The sequence below is a fragment of the Arvicola amphibius genome, chromosome 14 (genome assembly GCF_903992535.2).
Source record: "Arvicola amphibius chromosome 14, mArvAmp1.2, whole genome shotgun sequence".
In the NCBI taxonomy this organism is placed as follows: Eukaryota; Metazoa; Chordata; class Mammalia; order Rodentia; family Cricetidae; genus Arvicola; species Arvicola amphibius.
The window spans coordinates 5,193,233-5,199,822 of NC_052060.1; positions in this window are offsets into that span (position 1 = coordinate 5,193,233).

The following is a 6,590-nucleotide window of genomic DNA, read 5'->3' on the forward strand; positions in this document are numbered from 1 at the left end:
AACCTGGAACTTCTGGACAAGCAGCCAATGATCGTAACCACTGAGTCAAGTCCATCCCCTCCCCCCTGCCCCTTCTTATTTTATGCTGCTTTCCTTCTTTCTTTTCTTTTCCCTCCCTCCTTTCCTTCCTGCGTTCCTTCCCTCTTTCCTGCAATTCTTTTGGTGGTGGTAGAGTTCTCTTGCCGCTTGGGAGCTCCTTCCTGTTTACAGATGGTTTCTAGTCTTGGGAGTTCCAGTGGACAGGAGGGTGAGAAGAATCCACCTTTTCTGTAGAAACTGCAACACTGCATTCTGTTCTTGTCTTCCCAGACTCCTTTGCTGCTAGGGATGACCTAAGTTCATCAAACAGACGCATTCTGCTCATTCCAGGGACTGGGATGTGGGTGCACTAAGAACACAGGGCCTAGAGAATCTATGGCACTGGTTTCCCTGAGCAGAGAGGGACAGGTAGTGCCAACCCGTCTTCATGTTACAGGAAGCGTAAGCTCCTTCAGATCGGCGTTGTAACATGCTTCCGGTGTCCTTGCAGCTGCGTGGCCTACTTTGCTCTATTCATCTTCCTTTCTACAGGGTCCGGAAGCCACCCAGCAACCTCAGTGCGTGATAGAATGTGTAGCTGCTTTCTGTTGCTGTGAACTAAGGGCTTGACTGCTTGAAGTGGCTATTGTTTCGTTTCTGAGATGTGAACACTGAGGCATTAGAGAGGTTAAGTGATGGACTAACTCTAGCTAAAGAGCGTTAGGATTGGTCTTAGAGCCTGGCCTGTTTGTCTCTTCTGTCTGGCCTCTCTCTTAGCGTTCGGTCACAACCAGAAATGAAAAAGCTTTTTCTGTGAAGGAAAAACTGCCTAAGAATCTGTCACAGTAATATTCAGAAAAGCCATGCACCTTTCAACAGAAGCCTAAGAAACCCCCTTTCCCAACAACATTTCCCTAGTTTTGCTTATCAGAATCAAACACCAGAGTAGAAAGATTCGGGATACATTTCCATCCTCTTCAAAACAAAATCTGTTTCCTTTCTGGGCCAGAATACACAAGATAAAACTCTGTTCCAAAGAAACGCTAAGAAAAAGTTAAAGGATGGTGTCTATTTTCCTTGCTGCTGTGAAATAGGGACAATCTTTTTAATAATCAAACAAATGGACATCACGTAAGGAAACTTGGGTTCCTGTCTCATCACTGAACAATCATGGGAAATGCACAAGTTCCAGTCCGGCAGGGCCAACCTGTCCGTAGGAGCCCAGAGCTGGAAGATGAGAGAGAGCCATAGGGACAGCCTGCCTCATCATCAGCCAGCTCTGGGCTGCTGCAGGATTCTATTTTATTGGGCAGGTACCCACTACATACTAAATGAATACATTTCTACCATTCCTATAGGAGGTAAAGCTGGGGATGCAGCTCAGCAGCAGAGCATTTCCCCATCATTTATAAGGCCTTAAGTTCAGCTCTTCGAAACTGAGGGGCCAAGGAGAGTTAAAAATCATCTGTGTTAGTTTTCTTCTGAGTGCTGTGATAAAACTCGGAACAAAACCATTTTATTAAAGAAAGGGTTTATTTGGCTTACACTTCCACATCATAATCTATCACTGAGGGAATCCTGAGCAGAAGCTTATGTAGGAGCCAGTAGGCAGGAGCTGAAGCACAGAGACCACAGAGCAACACTGCTTAATGGCTGGGCTTGCTCAGCTTGCTTCTTACAGAGCTTAGGATCACTTGCCCAGGAGTGGCATGGCCCACAGTGAGCTGGACCCTCCCACATCAAACATCAACCAAAACACAGCTCCCAGACATACCCATGGGCTAATCTGATGGAGGCAGTCCCTCGATGAACGTTCCTCTTCCCTAGTGACTCTAGTCTGTGTCATGTTGACGTAGGCGGACAGCAAACTACCTACTCTGGACTTTGCAGCCTAAGCAGATGGAGGGCCTGAAAAATAGAAACTTAAATCTTTTATTTATGGTCTCCTGTCAAAGAATCCATTCTTGTTAGTGTTGCAGATCCCACTCCCAGGTGGCGCTAGCTAGCACTAAAGGTGGAAACAAACTAACCACCTGGGCAAGACCAGACTTTCTTTCTAAAGATTCCTATAAACACAGAATTTCTTGAGGCAGGAATGAGAAGCTCCAGGATACATTCTGCCACTGAGATCTGCTTTCAAGAAAGTTTTACACCCACAGAATTAGGCATATTTTTTTTCTATCCCTTGTGATAAAAAAGAGAAAAAAAACCCAGAATTTTCAGTGTCTGGAATTCTGTACATGCTACCCCATGGGAAACAGTAGTGTTCAATAATATTTTCATCTCCCCAGGATCAATATTTATTGACTCAGAAGACAACCTATGGCTTAACATGTACAAACAAGAAGTAACTTATTGTATAAACAAGAAGTAACTTCTTGTTTTATTATCTTTAATTATATATGTATCTATATGTGGTATGCATGGGAGTGTGAACTGCCCAATGTGGGTACTGGGAAGCAAACTCTGGCTGGTCTTCCAAGAGAACAGTCAGTGCTCTTAACTGCTGAGCCCCATAGTTCTTGCTGCTACTTTGCTCCTCCTTCTCCTTATTATGGTGAAGCATGCATGGGCAGCCCGTATACAGCAGTTCTGTTGAACTTGTCTGTATTGGGATTCATGGTCATGGTCTAAGATTGACCAGGTCTCTTCCTCAAGAGGGCACCAGATCTCATTACAGATGGTTGTGAGCCACCATCTGGTTGCTGGGAATTGAACTCTGGACCTTTAGAAGAGAAGGCAGTGCTCTTAACTGCTGAGCCATCTCTTCAGCCCCCTCCTTCCTCTTATAGTTTCAAATATAGACAGGCTCTCCTCAAACTCAAACTCAAAAGGATGCACTTGAACTCCTAGTCCTTCTGCCCTTGGCCTCCTGAGTGTAGGGAAATAGGCATGCGCCACAATGTCTATTGTTTTCTTAACTTTAAAAAAAGAATCTACCTGGGGGGCAGAGGAATGGTGGGCTGGTGGTACTGGAGGTAGGGACAATAATACTTCCCTCTCTTAAATACAGCTGCATGGAATCCTCAGAATCTGAGAATAGGTGATCTTGTGTGTCAAAGAGGCTATATGTATGCTCAATGGCCAAGGATGGCGAGATGGGAGGTCATGGGCGCGTCTGGGCAGCACCAGTTCAGTCACGTCAGTTTCTAGAAGAGGAGGAGCTTTCCAGGCTTCATTAGAAAGTGAAAGGGCAGAAAGAAGGAGAGAGATGGAGGCTGAGTACTGGCCACTAGTTCTTGACTTTGAAAATACAACAAAGGGCTGGAGAGATGGCTCAGCTGTTAAGAGCACTGGCTGCTCTTCCAGAGGAGCAGGGCTTGATTCCTAGAACCCACATGGCAGCTTACACCATCCTTAACTCAAGTTCCAGGGGACATGGGCACCAAGCATGCACATAGTGCATAGACGTGCACACAGACATTACACACAAAAATAGAAGCCAAGAGCTGAATTCAACCAAAAAAAAAAAAAATCAAAGTAGGTAAAGAGACGCTTTCATTGAAGATGGGGATTAAACCCATGGCCACATACATGCCTGGCTATTGACCTATCAGTAAGTCATATTGGTTTTTATTTAGACTCAGGATCAAAATAAAAGTTGCCTAAGTTGACTTCAAATTCACTATCCAGCTCAGACATATCTCAAAATTGTAGCGTCTGCCTGTACTATGTGTATTATGCAGTGCTTGTACTACAAGATGGTTTGTGAGTCTCATGCAAGGGCCTGGAGATTTAAACACACAAAGGCACACAGACAGAGACACGGGCCATCCTTGAAACAAGAATGCCCCCTTTATTGTGTTCCAGGGCAGCTTATATAGGGATCCTTAACTGATAGCCATGCCCCAGTCAAACCCACCAGAAACCACTCCCCTGCCATCAGGAACTCCTGAGGGTCTCATGCTCAGAGCAGCTGCTAACACAGGAAAACTCTTTTGCTCAGAGCAGCTGAAACATAACAAGTTGTTTACAGGAAATTCAGGGTCTGGGGGTCCACAGTCCCCAATATAAAACTATCATTCTTTTTGCCTTAGCCTCCTGAGTGCTGGGATTACAGACTCCTTAGACTCTCAGAAAAGGGTTGCAACAAGTGAGTCCCTGGATTCTAGCCCAGTAAGACTATGACAGACATCTGACTATGGCAGACTATGGAACTGTAAGACAGTATTTGTGTCAGCTAAGCTGCTGAATTTTTCCTAACAATAGAAAACTAGCTTGGTGTGTTGGCATGCACCTTTGATTCCTGCACTTGGGAGGCAGAGGCAGGTGGATCTGGTCTACCAGCTAGGGTTAATTAATGAGACCCCATCTCAAAGAAGAAAATGAATGAAGATACAAGTGTGCAACTGAGTTGGAAGTTAGTGTCTCCTTGTTCAAGTTTACTTTACAAACAACTTCAGAGAAGGAAAGGGCTGGGGACCTGGGTTTTGCTTTGCTACTGTTTCCTCGTGTTTTCCTGACCACCCAATAAAGATTCTAGTCTGAGTTTGTCTGTAGTAGCAGGTAGTAGTTTCTCCTATGTGGGAAATTACTCATGGAGGAGTGGGCCAGTGGGGTGGAGCAGTGAACAGAGCCTGTCTGAGCCGGTGCCTCGGAATCACAGAATGCTGGAGTTACTTAGGGGCCTTGAGGTCATCTAGTATTTTGGTACAGGATGCTCATATGCAAATGACATCCCCAAGATCATGCACAGGCGGTATCAGAGCTTGGACTCTTAGACTGGTCTTTTGGCTTCCAGATGCCCACAGGACACATTGTTTTGCAGGTGCTCATCACACACTAACCTGACTGTGTGAGCAAGGTGATCTGGCTGCCCTCAAATCAGTTGTTGGGCGCCCTCCTGTGCTTCCCCCTAGTGTTGCAAACTTATGTCCCTTAGAGGGTTTTTGGCAGGAAAGGCTGAGCTGACACAGAAAGTAGAGAGAAGCAGCCATAGGACAGGGGCAAAAGGTCAGTTGAAGATTCCAGACAGCAGGTGGGGGCAGAAATGACCGAGAGCAGAGGCTGTGGAGATGACTGAGGAAATACAGTGATGTTCAGAGGGGAAACTGCAGCCCTAACTGCTGGACAAGTTCCCGGAGGTTCCAAGCCTATGGGCAAGGCTTCTCATAGAGAGATAACAATAGTTACTGAGAGCTGTTGCACTAGCTACTGTCCAGGGTTAAATGTCAGCCCATGAGCTGTAACAATAACTCCTGTAGGTATAGCTTAAAGTCCCTCTGGAGCTGTAGCAAATTTAATTAATTCATTTAAAAAGTTGTAATTTGTGGTCTGGGAGATGGCTTAGTTGGTAAAGCACTTGCCACAAGCATGAGGACTTAGAGATTTCCAGAACCCACAACAGCCAGGTGCAATAGCAGGAGTCCGTCACCTCGGAGCCTTTTCAGGAAGCAGAGCCAGGAGAATCTGTGGGAACTTGTGGCCCAGATACTCTGGAACATGAGGCAGAACAGAGATCTTACATCATACAAGATAGACGGCAAGGACTGATTGTGAAGTTAGCATCTGAATTTTGCACGTTTGTCATGGCACACGCATGCACATGTGTACACACAGTTTTTTTTTAAAGGTTAAATTTTCAGGCACAATGGAATACCATCTGTAATCCGAGCACTCAGGAGACAGAGGCACGAGGATTGCTGCAAGTTCAAGGCCAGCCTGGTCTATAAATTGAGTCCTAGCACAGCCAGATCAACTTATGGATTCCCTGTCTCAAGAAGAGAGAAAGAGAGAGAGAGAGAGAGAGAGAGAGAGAGAGAGAGAGAGAGAGAGAGAGAGAGAGGATTAAAAGCTAAAATCCTGTTATTAATCTTTTTGTATTTAAAGTATAAGTCTTTACATTCTGACTATTAATCACTAAAAGATCAATGGTCATTTTTGAGAAGTGTCATTGTAAATAGATTATACTCTTAAGTTTTTCACTTGATTTTGTAATTTCAGTGTATTTTCTTTGTCTTCTTAATTTTTGTCTTTCACTTGACTCTCAAATCACTTTAATGCCATACTTTATTAGATCCTCATTCTTTGCAGAATTGTGCTGGCGTTTTATTTTCTTATATATGCTTTATTATAATTTGAAGTGGCTGAATTCTATATTCTTTTTATCTTTTTCCTAGCTTGATAGGGGTTTTTGCTTGTTTGATGCAGGACCTTTCACTCTATTACCCAAACTAGCCTGGAACTCACAATGGAGCTCAAACTAGCCTCAAAACCCATGGCAATTCTCCTACGAGGGCCCAGTTTTCCCAAGAGCTTAACTTGCCTCCTGTTTGGATTCTGCAGGTTTTCCAGTTGGCTACATGACCACTGCAGTCTTGCTTATGAAGCCCCATATTCTAATAGCATCCCTGCACCACGATTCCCTGCTTCTGACTTTCCCTTGGTCTGTCATTACTGGACCAGTTTATGGTGTTAGAACCCAACCTCTGCACTGTTGTCCTGGTCTTGTCCTTTTCCTGGATGTCTCTTCTCTCTTCTCTCCTCATCCTTTAAGGGTCTTGTGATACCCCACCTTCTTTGACCACCGCAGCAACCTATGATCTTCTCTTTCACCTAGACTGTAAACAACC